Genomic DNA, 14,266 nt, shown 5'->3' with positions numbered 1-14,266 from the left:
GCAAAAACGTGAATTAGTAGTAAAAACTAAACTACTGCCACCATTCATTTAAAGTAGTAAGGCTAACAAAAATGTTACATGTGAAAGTAGGATAAGGGGCTACTAAGTAACCCCCCAGCACTCCACATAAGATGGTTTGTGCCAGACCTACAAAGTAAAAAAGGTAAGTAATATCAATTAAGCCTTACTATACTTCGGAACAGTAGTTCACCCAAGAAAAGGTATTTAAACCTTAAGAGAAATGCTAGGGATCTCTCAGTGACACTGCACTGAGGGTGCTGTGTGTCACTATACAAAAAGCAGATGCCTATGGAGTTTGTCACATTCCAAATACAGTGAAAACATGAATCCTTAGTCCGGGAAAAACACAGGAGGGAGTGCGAAAAAGGTCCCACTCATTCAGGAGTTAAACGGAAAAAGTCCCAAGTCCAGCAAAAGAGCTGGCGATCTCTAAGGTGGGAGGAAATTATCAAAGAACTTAAAATTCTCTCTAACATTATGGGGCATAGTGACACAGTATATGTACGACACCTGAAGTCACATCCGGAGTTGACGATAGAGCACTGAACAAGACGGATAAATGATCGACAGTTGAGTCGAGGTCCACTACACCCCCTGTTGCAATGTTCTAAAGCTGAGGATACGGATCAGATGAGGAACCTGCAGGAGAAAAGCAACCCATTGAAAGTAACTTATGGTTTTACTACCCATGAATAGGTGTGTCCTATACTAAATGTGTTTGCTAAAGTCTGAATTGCCTAGAAATACTGTTAGTATTCTGAACAAGGTTTATACTTTGGTCTGGGTACCTTCAAGCAATGAGTTGTGTTTTTATAATGCGTTTATGATTCTATGACCAAGTACTTACCCACCCAAGATTCATCTTGGCCTAACTTGTATTAATAATAAACCTTTATTTTGTATAATACTTGTGGTTGTCAGTGTTTCTGTTGAACCCTTGGTAAACTACAAGCTTGTTGTACCTTACTACAGCCAGTGGTCGAAGTGTACGAAAAGAAGTAGTGGAACTATGTTCCCTACTGGCCTGCACCGCTCCCCACAGACGCCAGCACCGCTCCCCACAGACCCCATCGCCGCGCCCCCTCCCATGCACAATAAAAACCCCAAAACACATATGCCTGCTACTCAAGGAAACGTCCTGTGCAGTGCACTGAAAGGGCAAGTTCCAACCTCTTCCTACACTTTTTTTAAAACAAAACCGTTCCGGAACGGTTTCCTTTTAAAATAAAAGTATAGCAACGGTAAAACTTAATTAAAAGAAGTAGAGGAGCACCGCTCTCGTCCGCTCCCGCCCACTTCGACCACTGACTACAGCCCTCTCTCCCTCCCTCCTAAAATAAACCTGGCTGCTCTGTCTATGCTACCATATACTTAGGTGGTACAGCCTTTTACTAGGAGTGGAGTCTTGTACTGTCTCAGTTGAATGATTTTACTTAGTTGGACTTTAGAAAAACGGTCCTAACAGCCACCTTGAACCTGTACTTGCACAAGTACAAGTTCAGAGCCCGCAGATCTAGGATGCGTCATAGACTTCCATCCTTCGGCACCAGAAATGCAGGGTACCCATCTCTATGGCCCCTTTTGCCATATGCTGATGGATCTCTTCTAGCAGGAGTGGTTACGGAGGCAAGGGTTGGTGACAAGAGATTGGTCTGGAAGTTGAGAGGCAAAAGGAAGGCAGTATTCCCTGCTGGACAACCTGCAAGGGCCAAGTTCCCTAAGTGGACTGCTCCCATTCCTCGCCTATCAGGGTAATCCTGCCCCCCACATGGGGGGTGAATGACAGAGGTCCGCTTCACAAAGGCTTTGTGTTGGGGATGTGGAGGGCTCCATGGAGGTGGAAGTGCCTCCTCTACGTGCACCACATCCCCTATGCCTATAGGGACGGTGTTGTCCTTGCCCACTCGAGAGAGCCTGACCTCTACCCCTCTGGGAATAAGAGGAGATTGGGCAAGAGTCTCTACCCTTTGGGTTTGCAGGATGCTGCTGCTGCTCCACCAACCCCAGCGACTTGGCTGTCGCCTTAGAAGCCTGAAACCTTTGGAGCAACTTCTCAGGCTAGGTAGCAAACAAGTTCATGCTATTGATGGGCATGTCCAGGACCTTCTCATGGACATCAGTTCCAAATCCTAATGTTCTCAGCCAAGAAAAACGCTGCAAGACTGTGTTGGTCCACATTGTCCCAGAGACACAGTTTGTGGTGTCTAGGCCAGATTGCAAAATATGTTGAGAGGCTTTCTTGCTGTCCATAATAAGGGCCCAAAGCCACCACGCTTCAACCATCACTGATCAGAAGGAGAATTTAACTAAGGAACAATAGGCACCGGCAGTGCTACAGATAACATTTTGAAGTGGGAGTATTTTACTCCCTATGTTTTCAAGTTGGGAATAAAATTATTTTTTTATTTAGGGAGTAAAAATGTAAGTCCAATCCCGAATGGGAGTATTTTATAAGCGAGTAAAAATGTATTTTACCTGGAAAACAGAAATGTTGTTGTAGTAAGTATTCCTTTGCACCTAGTTATTCATGCGCTTTAAAAGATATAGGTGTTCTTCCTTGGATCAGGCAGTAATGACAGTTTCTTCCTGAGGTATTGCATGTACTACTGGTCCAAACATATCCATTGAGCTGTGTGGGATAAAGCAGGGGCAACAAGGTCTTAAGCGTCAGTTTACTTTTTTTTTTATGAGAGTATTTTTACTCCCCATTTTTATTTTAAGGGATTATTAACCTACTTTTACGGAGTAAACGTGGTCGATAAGCCCCTTATCTATAGGGTTGCGCAACGGAGAACTCGGGTCAAAGAGCCAAAAATCGTCCTGGCCCATGCATCCAACCTTTTGCTCACCCTATCTGGGGCCAAAGATGGAAATTAGGTCGTCTGAAGGTTTGCCATAGCAGCCTGTACCATCAAACACTCCGGAGAAGCCTGGGAAGAGAAATAAGGGTCCCCAAGAGGAGGGTCTGTGCTTTTTGCCCCAGTGTTGGTCCACTGTGAGGACTGATGTCTTTTTGGCCCAGTTACATTAGAGGCCCCTACTCTGCCTGATTGGAAGACAACAGGGTCTCCTTCTAAGGATCCTCATCCAAGATGTCTGTCAGGCCGTACTACATCTTAGGCCGCGAGAGGACCATCATCCAGAGGTGTCGACTGTTATGGAGGTGTATCATTTGTATGCTTCATCCCCTCCCCTAGTGTGACCCCCAACACTTTTTGCTGGACTTCTGGACCTTTTTCTTTATATCCTGAATGAGAGGAGCCCTTTTCCCCTCATTCATTCTTATTTGCTCTGACTTTTGGAACTCTGTTGTCTGAATTTTAACTTTCTTATGGAGTCTGCTTTCCTCCATATCTCTTAAGGTATACATTTGCAGCACACGGCACCTTTGAGATCCTTTAACTATCCTCAAGTAGCTACAGTTCTTAAAGAAACATTAGCACACACCAACCTTATTTGCAGTGCTAAGGGTATACCTAGTAACTTCTCTCTGCTCCTGTGACTTTTTAGTCACAGACAACCCTATAGTTATGGCTGATTACAGTGGATGTGTTCTACCAAGTATTGTGCTATTTTTTTTTACTGCAGACTCTATTCACAGACCTGGTTGTGCACAATAGTGTCACCTATGTTCCAACATGGTGGCTCCTTTCCTTTTTCGCCATTTCTATTGAGGTTGTTCTTTGTAAGCCCTTCTTATACCATTCTGGGAGGGGGCGGTTTATGTGTGCGTTTTGCTTTTGTTTTTAGATGGTATGGCATTAGATGCTTTGGCTGTCGATGGAATGACTATAAACCATTGTGACACACAGCACCATCAGTGCAGTGTTACAGAGTAGTCCTTTGGTTGTCTCTTAAGGTTTCAATAACTTCTCTTGGAAAAACTACCGTTTCCAAGAGTAGTAAAGTGAAATTGACTTTACATACCTTTTTCTCTTTGTAGACCCAGCACAACACATCTAATGCGGAGTGCTCAGGGGTTACTTAGTATCCCCTTTGTCTACTTTCTCATGTAACATTTTTATGTTACCCTCACTACAGTTAACGGCTGGTGGCAGTGGTTTAATTTTCCTACCATTGTGCGTTTTTACCGCAGACTGAAGCCTTAGCTGCAGTACTGCACCCATGGGTGTCCATTTTCGCCATTTCTTGCTAGTGAGGTCCTGGAGTTTTACTCTGCATGCCAAACTAGGTTTTGTCCCTTTGTTCGTTTTGTCTTTGGCGGGATTCACTGGTGAAGCCTCCCTCTGGCTCCAGTGTATCTGGCAGGGCAGGAAGCGAGGGAGGTTCCCGAAACTCCCTGTGCTTGGTCTCCTTGCTTACAGAAATGCACCCAAAGGTGATTGGCCGGCTGGCTTTCCTCCGAGGACAGCTACCCTGCTGTGTGAGTGACAGCTAGGCTGAGAATCAATGGGAGAAACCTGCATAAAAGGCAAGGTCTTTAGCAAGGAAGGCAGCGTCAACCACTGGACGAAGGAACCGAAGAGGAAACTGGTAGAGAAGCTTGCTGCACCCTCCTGGACGATTGGGTTTGCCCAGGGAAGCCCTGCTGCAGTGCTGAAGCTCAAAGTTTCAAATTGTCAGGCTTCCATTATATGTCTCTTCGTCTGATCATAGATCGCTCCCGCATAAGATTAAACATTCCAGAATCCACAGTAGAGTGAACAGTTTTCACTCTAAAGCGGGACTCTCTTCGGATATCATGGTTCGTCTCTTTCCCCGCTCCCGTTCAGGAAACGGTATGGGTTGCCTTGGAGACGCTGGCGCCCTTTGCAATCACGTAGGTGTTCAGGCCTACACCGCTGTGTTATGCGTGAGGTTAGCTGACCGGTATTTAAGCCCCGCACGGGGGTGCTTCTGAATTTGTAAATTTCCTAAACTACGCATCTTGTTACCTTGGCTCCTTGAATCCCTGGTTTTCTTTGTGACTTTCCGGATTTGTTCTCGTCATTGCCTTCGTCTTACCTGCTCATTGCTATACCTGGAACGGCCTCGGACTGAATTTGCCCTATTCCTCACGTCTTACCCGATTATTGCCTACCTCGGAACGTCCACAGACTGCCTTGTCTCATTCCTCACGTCTTATCTGTTGCCAAGACCTAAGTCTCTTAGATTGCTCCAACTACAATCAGTGCTAAGTCTTCATTATCTTACCGCCCAAAGTCTAAGGAACAGAAAGGACTTTCGCACATTGGCGCAAGGATCAAAGTACATTGGTGCAACAGCGCAAAGATCAATAGACTCTGTAGGCGTCCTCGTGCCGGCGGGAATTAGGAAACAGGACATTGTGTTTCCAGGACTACCACTTCCTTCCCAAAACTACATCTGCTGTTTCTACCGAGAACACTCAATTGGTAAGCACATACAGTTTGGTTCTTCCTTTTTCTTACTTTATCCTCCTGGTAACAGTTACCTTTCTTGTTTCAGGATACTCACCAATCTAGCTTGGAACTATTCAGTCCCATTCTGATTTTCTTGCTTGTGAGTATCAGTTCTTCACCTTGTTTTGAGATTACATTGCCTTAAGCCAAATGTTAATACTTGGTTAATTTTTCTTGCAGCCAGCTGTCTGAGTACCAGGGTGAACCAATATTTTCGGCCAATACTCACCTCAATCTGTCCTTTTGTACTCTTGAGGGGTTAATTGTCAGACAGACTCAATTGCATCACCATGTGTCAAGCCACCACTACTGGATTTAGTCCTTGGGCCCTAACACAAATCAACTAGAGTAGCCTGGAAAGGGCTACTTCTTCCCTTTGGTTGGTGGGACCAACTGACCCCAAGACGAACTTGACTGGAACCCCTCTCTCTGCTGGCTGTACTTCTTTGCTGCTGCTGGGACCGAGTGCCAAGGGACAGGAACATCAGGAACGAGCGCATCGTCTTTAAGCTGGACCCGAGCTCCAGGAAGATCCTAAGGACTCCCTCGAAGCAGGACGACCGAAGCCTGAGCAACCTCAACAGAGGGCTGGACCCCAGAAGCAAGGGGATCCCACAAGGTGTCCATGAACCGCAGTGGCGCTATTGACCGGTAGCTGAAACCGCAAAGTACTGCTGATCTGGTGTAAGCCCATTGCTGCCGCTGACCTTCTAACCATAAAGCAGGAGTCCCCAGACGTCCTCCTTGTCCCCACGACTGAGGCCCAGGAACACAGGATCTGCAGGACTACAACAGGACCAGAAGCCAGCTGGACCCTTTTCTTCAGACCTAAGGTACTGTCTAACTAGGGGTACTTTTGTTGTGTGTGACTTGCTTGCTCTCACTAGAGACTTGCATTAGCTGCCTTTTGCAAAGTTGCTTGCAACTTTGCTTTTCACAAGCCTTGCAGCTTGTGGCCCAACAGTGATTCTTTTCTACAAACTTTCTAAATAACACTGTGCAAGACATTTGGCTATCTCAGCTACCCTAGACTTTGCTCAATTGACATTGGCTGTCCTGGCTCTCTGCAGACTCTTCTGACCCTTTGACTTTGTGTTTATCTGTCCCTCCAAAAGTCATACATAAATTACTTGTATAGCTGGGAAAGGGTTAACATATACTTCATTGGGGGATTGAAAAGGTACTTACCTGTTCAGAGAACTTGTTAACCTTTGTTTCCTTCCCTAACCCTTTCATTTTCCCATAACTCCAGTATTGCATTAAGTGTTGAAGTGATATAGCGTGCGCGTGTGCGTGTGCGCGCGTGCGTGTGTGTGTGTGTTCCCAAAAGGGTATCTACTTACTTAATTGAAACTGAAGGAGTGTATTTTGGAAGTGTTTTTTATTGTTGCATATTGCCCTTTCTAAAGGCGGCTTATTTTAAAACTGACTGGTTAATAAATAATTATTTTAATAAGAAGCCTTGAGTGTAAGTGTTATTTGAATACCTGTCACTGTAAATCTCTATGTTACACCTCTACAGCTCACATTTACCGCTCTTGAGATAAGCCTGGCTGCTCAGTCCCTCTACCAACTTGTGTAGTACTGGCCTATACCAAAGGTTGTGTTCCCTATTGCCAAGGGTACAACGCTGGTGTAGTCTCCCACAGGGTTACCACAAACAATCGTGCCTAACAAAGACAACCAGAGATGCCGGCAGACCCTTTGCATCACTGTAAAACGACCAATGCTGTCCTGAACCCGTCTTCTACTCTACAGAGGAGCTCAGAAGAGGAAGACCCCTTCCCTTTGGCTGGTGGGACCAACTGGCTCAGAGACTAAATGCAATTTGAGTCATCTGCCGAGGTGCTGCACCTTTCCAGAGCTGCAAACCGCAAGTACCAGGAGACTTCCGGCCCATTTGCAGTGCAACGTCTTTGAGAGGCCGAATCCGTCCAAGTCATTGCTGAGCTCCAGGTGTGTTAGAGAGAATTCTCATTTATGGCTAATTTCGCTCACCTAGCGAGTCCCCCAGCAGCTTTGCTGGACTTCTGGAGTTTATTTTTTTCAACCTGGTAAGAATGAGAGCTTTCCCCCCACTCTTCCCTGTGTTTTGCTACGTGTTTCCATCTGTTTTTGTGATTGTGGACTCTGAAGTACACCACTTCAGTAGCCCCCTTCTTTGTGTGCGTCACACCGTACCTTCAGTGTCGTGGCACAGGGTTGTCTTTGAGACTTCCCTCGACTCCATTTCTGAGGCGACTTCTGTCCCCCAGAAAAGGATAAAGTTACCATTAACTTTAGTCAATCTACCAGATATCCAGTACATCCCACCTTCCATGGAGTACTGGAAAGGGTTAACTCGTATCCCTTTTTACCTGTACCTCCTAGAGCAATTTTTCTCTCTTTTAACATTTAGACTTAGCTGGTGGCAGTGGTATCTACCCTAACCTTTCTACCGCGATGATATTAGATAAACGTGGTACTGTTCTTGGCTATTATATTAGCCTCAAACATAAACCCGCTTGACCAAATCGTCTTTCTTTTGGCTCCGGTTGGGTTTATTCACAATTTTTTTTTGTTAAAGTCCTTCTCTTGTTTTACTTTGCGCAGAAAACTAGGTTTGCCTTCTTTGTTCACTGTCTTTTGGCAGGCTTCTGCCCAGAAGCCCTCCTCAAGGCACCTGGGTGTCTAGGTGGGCTGAATGTGAGGGAGGGGTGTAGTCACCCCCTGCACAGGGTATCCTAGGAAACCCAAGTCGCACTTTGTCATGATTGGCCAGGGTAGTTGTCCAGGCTGGACAACCCCCTGCTGGGTGATTGACAGCCAGGCTGTGTGAATGGGGGTTTTTCACATAAAAGGCAGGTCTCTTGGGCTAGAAGTCAGAAAGTCGCCACTGGAACTACAAGGAACCGAAGAGAAGCGGAGAGCACAACGGCTGCTGCAACTACCCCCTCCTGGTGAAGCCCTGCTGCAGTCCTGAGCTATCTTCCCTTCAACGACTCAGAGAAGATCCAGTCCGGAGTCTTTTTCCCTTGAGCTTGGTGGGGATAACCAGCTCATCTTCTACAGCCAGAGGATCCTCTTCCGTGGTCGAAATCGCTGCACACTGCTGTAGTGGTCCGGATAGCCACCTGAAGAGCCTCTCCTGTTTTTAAGGAGCACACCTTTTATTCCGTGTCACTGCTGCCGGCCTCATCCTTGTGTGGTGCAGACCCCCTTCAGACGTCCTCCTTCTCAACGAAGCTCCAGGAATCGTGGGTCTGCGGGAAACCAACAGGAACAACTGCCAGGGCACCAGCTGCACCACTGGAACAAGGTACTGTGTTCTGTTGAGGAAACTGGGTGAATCCCTTTTTCTTCATTTCCAAGGCTTGACCTTGCCTTCCCTCCTTCTTATAACTTTTGCTTCCGAACATTGACAATATCAAAGTACTTTCGGCTCCGTTGAATCGTGACTGTTAGACCGTGTGATCTTCGGCAACTGGCCCCGGTGTCTTTCGACCCTGGCTCCGGCCCTTTGACTTTTGAACTCCTGTCTCTGAGCGTTTCTTGATTCTGCCTGTCTAACCAAAATATTGCCTGTGATTTTTGCCTCTAACCCCCTCTGGGTAGCTCAGGTGCTAAGTGTGTTTTTGCCCCGGTAGCATTTCATGTCACGGAAACGCGTTTGTTTAGTAGACGAACTGTCACAAAGTGATCGCAATCGTATCCGCGGTAACGTGTTTTTGTGCCCAAAACCGGTTCATTCCACCACAGGGTACTTACCTTGAGCCTTACTGTACAAAGTGAATTGGTTAGTTGTAGTATATTTAATGTGTGGTTTTTATTGAAGTTTAATAGAAGTGTTGTGTTTAATGCGAATGGCTTAAAAATAAATGTACTTATATTTTTCTACCTGAAACCTTGAGTCAGTGTTTGCTTGAGTCACAGTAATTGCGGTCCCTTTGTGTAATCTCTGCTACTGCTCATATACTCTTGAGATAGGCCTGGCTGCTCCGCCACTGCTACCACTATGACATAGTAGTACAGGCTTGTACCAAAGGTAAAACTTGTATCACCACCTGTAGTCTTAATTGTGTGTAGTGGTCCCTAGGGGCACTGCACAGGATTCTGCCTAACAAGGTGAACCTCCAGAGACACGACCCAACTAATCTGAAGTCTCCTCACCAGAATGCTGAACTCAAGAATCAAAGATCGACCAAGCGAATACTGTCCTTTGTTGGTGCTGTGAAAAAGGCACCAGAACGGCAGGCCGACCAAGAAGACTGAAGAAATCCGTGCCAAACGTCCGCTCTCAAGACTGCTGACAAGACATCACTTTCAGAGTCCTTCCTTTCATCACCAGACCGAGGAATCAGGAGACCAGGTCTGTCACTGCTGCACAGAGGAGAATCCAACTACAAGCATTTCTTCTAACCTAAGGTACTGTGGGGTGAAAAGGTAGAACTTACCCTGAAGCAAGAAGTCGCTCCAGAGTGACTGGAGTGCGTGAAGAGGTGTCCAGTGTGTCCACTCTACCTCTGACCCAAGTTGTCGGCTTCTGTCCCGTTAGTGAGTCCTTTTGCAGGGTCTTCATCGTTGTGTTGAATTACCAAGTATCTTTTTCCTAGAGACTAAAAGTATCCAGAGGAACTTTCGCTGTTTTGCTGCTTCTTAAGACATTGAAAACACTCCGAACTGACTTTCACATATAGTTAGGAATTGGACTTCTAAAGCGTTAGTTTGCCCGAAAAGTGTCTCTAGAACAATAAGCTCTGCTGCTGTATGATTAACCAACCCCTTTTGCTTCCTTCAAGACTTCATCTTATGTGGTTTTACCAACTAAATACAATTACAGTATATCTTTTTCTTAACACGAGTGCGCGGTCGTACCGATAATACAGTAGAACTGTCCTTAATGTCAAACTCTGTAATAATTGTACCACAAGCAACTACCACTGAAGCAGTGGCCTTTGAAAAGTTTATTTAAGTATTCCAAGCGTGTTGGTTAATTGAAATATTTTATGACCTTTCTTGTGTAAATATAATACATTATATAGTTTCATATAACATTTTTAGTGCGTTTCTTTGGACTATTGAATTAAGTGGGTTCAGTGTACTTACCTACAGTGTACATCATCGTCCTACGATAAGCCTGACTGCTCTGCCACTCTACCAAGGTTCCATGAGTAGTACAGACTTATACCAAGAGTTGGGGACCTGTATGCCAAGGGATAGTTTTATGAAATCTCATCTCAAGTGGACTTTAGGAAAACTCCCCTAACATCGACCACCTTTGCAATCAGGTGCTAGAAGGGTGCCTGCCCGCGAGGCCCCATGTCGACCTCTGGCGAGGTGTCTAAGCCACTTGTTTTGTGCAAGCCGGCCGACAGGTCCACCAAGTCACCTTATTAGCCAGAAAACTCCTCTGGGAAGTCTCTAATCTCACTGGGGTGGAAGAGTTCCAGTCCGAAAGAAACAGAATCCCCTTCCTCATCATAACTGTCCTCCAACTGGGACATATATAGCTTTGTTGCGACTCCAGCATCATCGGATCTGTGGAGCCCCAAGGCACAAATTGGGACGACGATGGATGCAGCCGGATACTCAAGCCGGCACAGAGTGGTGGCTACCACAAATCCAGGGGTCGAAGCACAGATGAAGCCCCTTAAGAGATCAGCAAAGTAGCAGGGTTTCAAGAGGGACAGTTGAAAAAAGTGCTGCCGGCTGGCTTCAAACATGGATTGCTGGGCCTTCAGCAGGATGTTTTTCATAGGGGTCTTGGATCAAACAGCGATTTGAAGAATGGTCGCAGGAGTCCCCTTTTCATCCAGGGTTTGAGCTGGCGTCACCCCCAAGGCCACAAATGGTAATGATCACCACCATTCAAACTGGAAGCGACTGTCCAATCCTGAACAGCATCCGGCTAAACACATCTGCCCAGCAACGTACACTCTGACATGGATGTAGACTGGGAGCAGACACTCTGCAGTCCCGACATCCGCCCAGACGCATAGACCGCCACTTTGCCTGTGAATGCAGAAGCATTCACCGGGAAGAACAAGTTACTTCTTACCTTGTAACGTTCTTTCGATGGGATGTTCCTCCGACGTATTCCTTATCTTAGATATCTCTTTCCAGCTTTGCTGGCCTCGGAAATGTTTTCTCTCTAGAGGGGGCTGCGCGTCGACGTCCGCCGAGTCGATGTCCCTCGACAGCCGCCGTATCGACGTCGACGTCATCCTGCCTATAAAGGCCGCGCGCAGTGTCCGTTGCTCAGTTCCGTTTTGTAGCCCACAATAATTCCTTCTGGACTAGACTAATCACCCTGAAGGAGCGTGAGATGCAACAACAAGGGAAGTAGTACTGCGGGGATGGATGGGAGGGTCGATGAGGAATACGTCGGAGGAACATCTATCGAAAGAACGTTACAAGGTAAGAAGTAACTTGTTCTTCGAAGTGATTGTGTCCTCCGACGTATTCCTTATCTTAGATAGGCTCCCATAGCAGTATTCTGTTATTGGAGGTGGGAGTACTGACTTCATGCTTCCTCTTATTGATGAATAGAGTGCAATACTGCCCTTCCAAACCTAGTTTCCTGACTGGAGGAGGAATCCAAGTTGTAAAACCGTGTAAAGGTATGGACGGACGACCATGTGGCAACCGCACATATGTCTCGAACCGGCACTCCTCTTTTGAGGGCCGATGAAGCTGCGATACTTCTGGTCGAATGAGCCCTAAGATTTTGAGGGGGCTCTTTTCCTGCCAGTTTATAACATTCCAAAATGGCTAAAATAATCCATCTGGAAATGGTCTGCTTAGTTATCAGTAGCCCCAGCTTGTGACCTGCGTAGCCTACAAACAGCTGGTCTGCTTGTCTTATCCTAGCCAGTCTACTAATGTAAAAACTTAAAGCCCTTCTTGGGTCCAGCCTGTGTAACCTCTCTTCCTCTTTCCCCGGATGGGGAGGAGGATAGAAAGATGGAAGGGTAATCTTCTGTGTGATATGAAATTCAGAAACCACCTTTGGGAGGAAATTAGGCTTCACTTGCAGAACAACTTTGTCTTTGTGAAAGATTGTATGAGGGGGTTTACAAGAAAGAGCTTGTAACTCGCTCACCCTTCTAGCAGATGTAAGTGCTACTAATAAAACAGTCATAAGGGTAAGAAACCTTAACGAACAAGAGTGGAGTGGTTCGAAAGGTGTGCCCATCAGGAAAGTTAGGACTAAATTTAAATCCCATAGGGGAACCTGGAATGGTCTTGGGGGGATAAACGTTAGTTAACCCCTTTAGAAACTGTATTACCAAGGGTAACTTGAAATAGGATGGTTCTTCCGCAGTGCGCTTAAAGATGGATAGCGCTGCGAGATAGCCCTTAATAGTGCCAACTTGAAGGCCTGAATTTGCCAAGTAGAGTAGAAAGGATAACACCGTTGGTGTACCACATGAAAAGGGGTCGATATTCTCTTCTCTACACCAGCTGCAAAATCTGTTCCAACGGCAGCGGTATAAAGATTTTGTTGCTGTCCTTCTTGCCGAAAGCAACACCTCCATAACGTCATCAGGGAGGTCCCAATCCTTGTACCTCAGCCTTTCAGAAGCCAAGCCTGAAGGTTGAGGGTTTTGATGTCTGGATGGAGAACCTGACCTCCCTTCTGCGAGAGCAGATTCTCTGAGTGGAAGTCGAATTGGAGGGCAGATGGACAAGTCTAGAAGGTCTGGGTACCACGTTCTCCTGGCCCAATTCGGGGAAATTAGGATCATGGTTTTCCGGAATCTTCTCAACCTCCTGATCATTTGAGGAATGACAGGGACTGGTGGAAACGTGTACAGGAGTGGAAACTCCCAGTCCACTATGAACCCGTCTCCTAGAGCTCCTCTCGGGGGAAATTCCCTTGAACAGAACAGATCGCACTTCCTGTTGACACTGGTGGCGAACAGATCCACCTGAGGGGTTCCCCAAAGGGCGAAGATCTCTTGAAGGACTTCCTGAGCTAGTTCCCACTCGTGGGAGACTGTGCTCTGCCTGCTCAGAGCGTCCGCTGTCAAGTTCTTCTCTCCGGCTAGGTGAACTGCCGATAGAGAGATTCCTTCTTGGATTGCCCAAAACCAGAGCTGCATCGCCTCTCTGCACAGTGGTAGTGATCCTACGCCTCCTCTTTTGTTGAGGTAATGCATGGCCACTGTGTTGTTCGTCATTATCAGGACATTCTTTCCTTGTACAGATGGCAGAAAAGCATTCAGCGCAAGTCTGCTGGCCCTCAGCTCTAACAGGTTGATATGTAGTCTGGACTCCGATGGAGACCAATGACCGCTGATCGTCAAGTCGTTGGCGTGGGCTCCCCACCCCGTAAGTGAGGCATCCGTGACTACTGTTATCTCCGGCCAAGGTTGCCAAAACTGCTCTCCTTTCAGAATGTTCTCCTGACAGGCCCACCACTGAAGGTCTTGAGCCACCCTGTCCGGAACCTTAAGATCTGTCATTCTCCCTGAGAATTGTGACCACTGAGTTCTCAGTGCCCACTGGAGAGATCTCATTCTCAGGTGAGCCTCTGGCACTAGGAAAATGCAGGATGCCATGAGGCCTAGCAACCTCAAAAAGTCGAAGGCTGGGAGACGTTCGGCATTTTGAAACTTGGTGACCATCTGAAGCATATCTTGAGCCCTCACCTCTGGTGGCGAGGCTTTTCCCAGGGAAGTGTCCAGGATCGCTCCGATGAACTGGAGTCTCTGCGATGGTATCATTTGTGACTTCTTTAAATTGAGGGAGAAGCCCAGTCTGTGAAGGGAGAGGCAAACATAATCTAGCTGGATCTGAGCTTGTTCCGAAGATACAGCTCTGATCAACCAATCGTCCAGGTAGGGGTAGACGTGAATCCCTTCCCTCCTTAGACTTGCAGC

The 14,266-nt window shown here is 46.7% G+C and overlaps 1 protein-coding gene across 4 annotated transcripts in view; it reads right to left on the bottom strand.

The window, feature by feature from the left end:
- Positions 1–14,266, bottom strand: part of MAP4K3 (mitogen-activated protein kinase kinase kinase kinase 3) — a 2,398,077-nt gene that overhangs the window by 702,004 nt on the left and 1,681,807 nt on the right. The window lies entirely within an intron of this gene.

This window comes from Ambystoma mexicanum, chromosome 4p, assembly GCF_040938575.1.
Source record: "Ambystoma mexicanum isolate Mex_15411 chromosome 4p, UKY_AmexF1_1, whole genome shotgun sequence".
Classification (NCBI taxonomy): domain Eukaryota; kingdom Metazoa; phylum Chordata; class Amphibia; order Caudata; family Ambystomatidae; genus Ambystoma; species Ambystoma mexicanum.
Note: the sequence above shows the minus strand (reverse complement) of the source record. Positions and strands in the feature narration are given on the sequence as shown.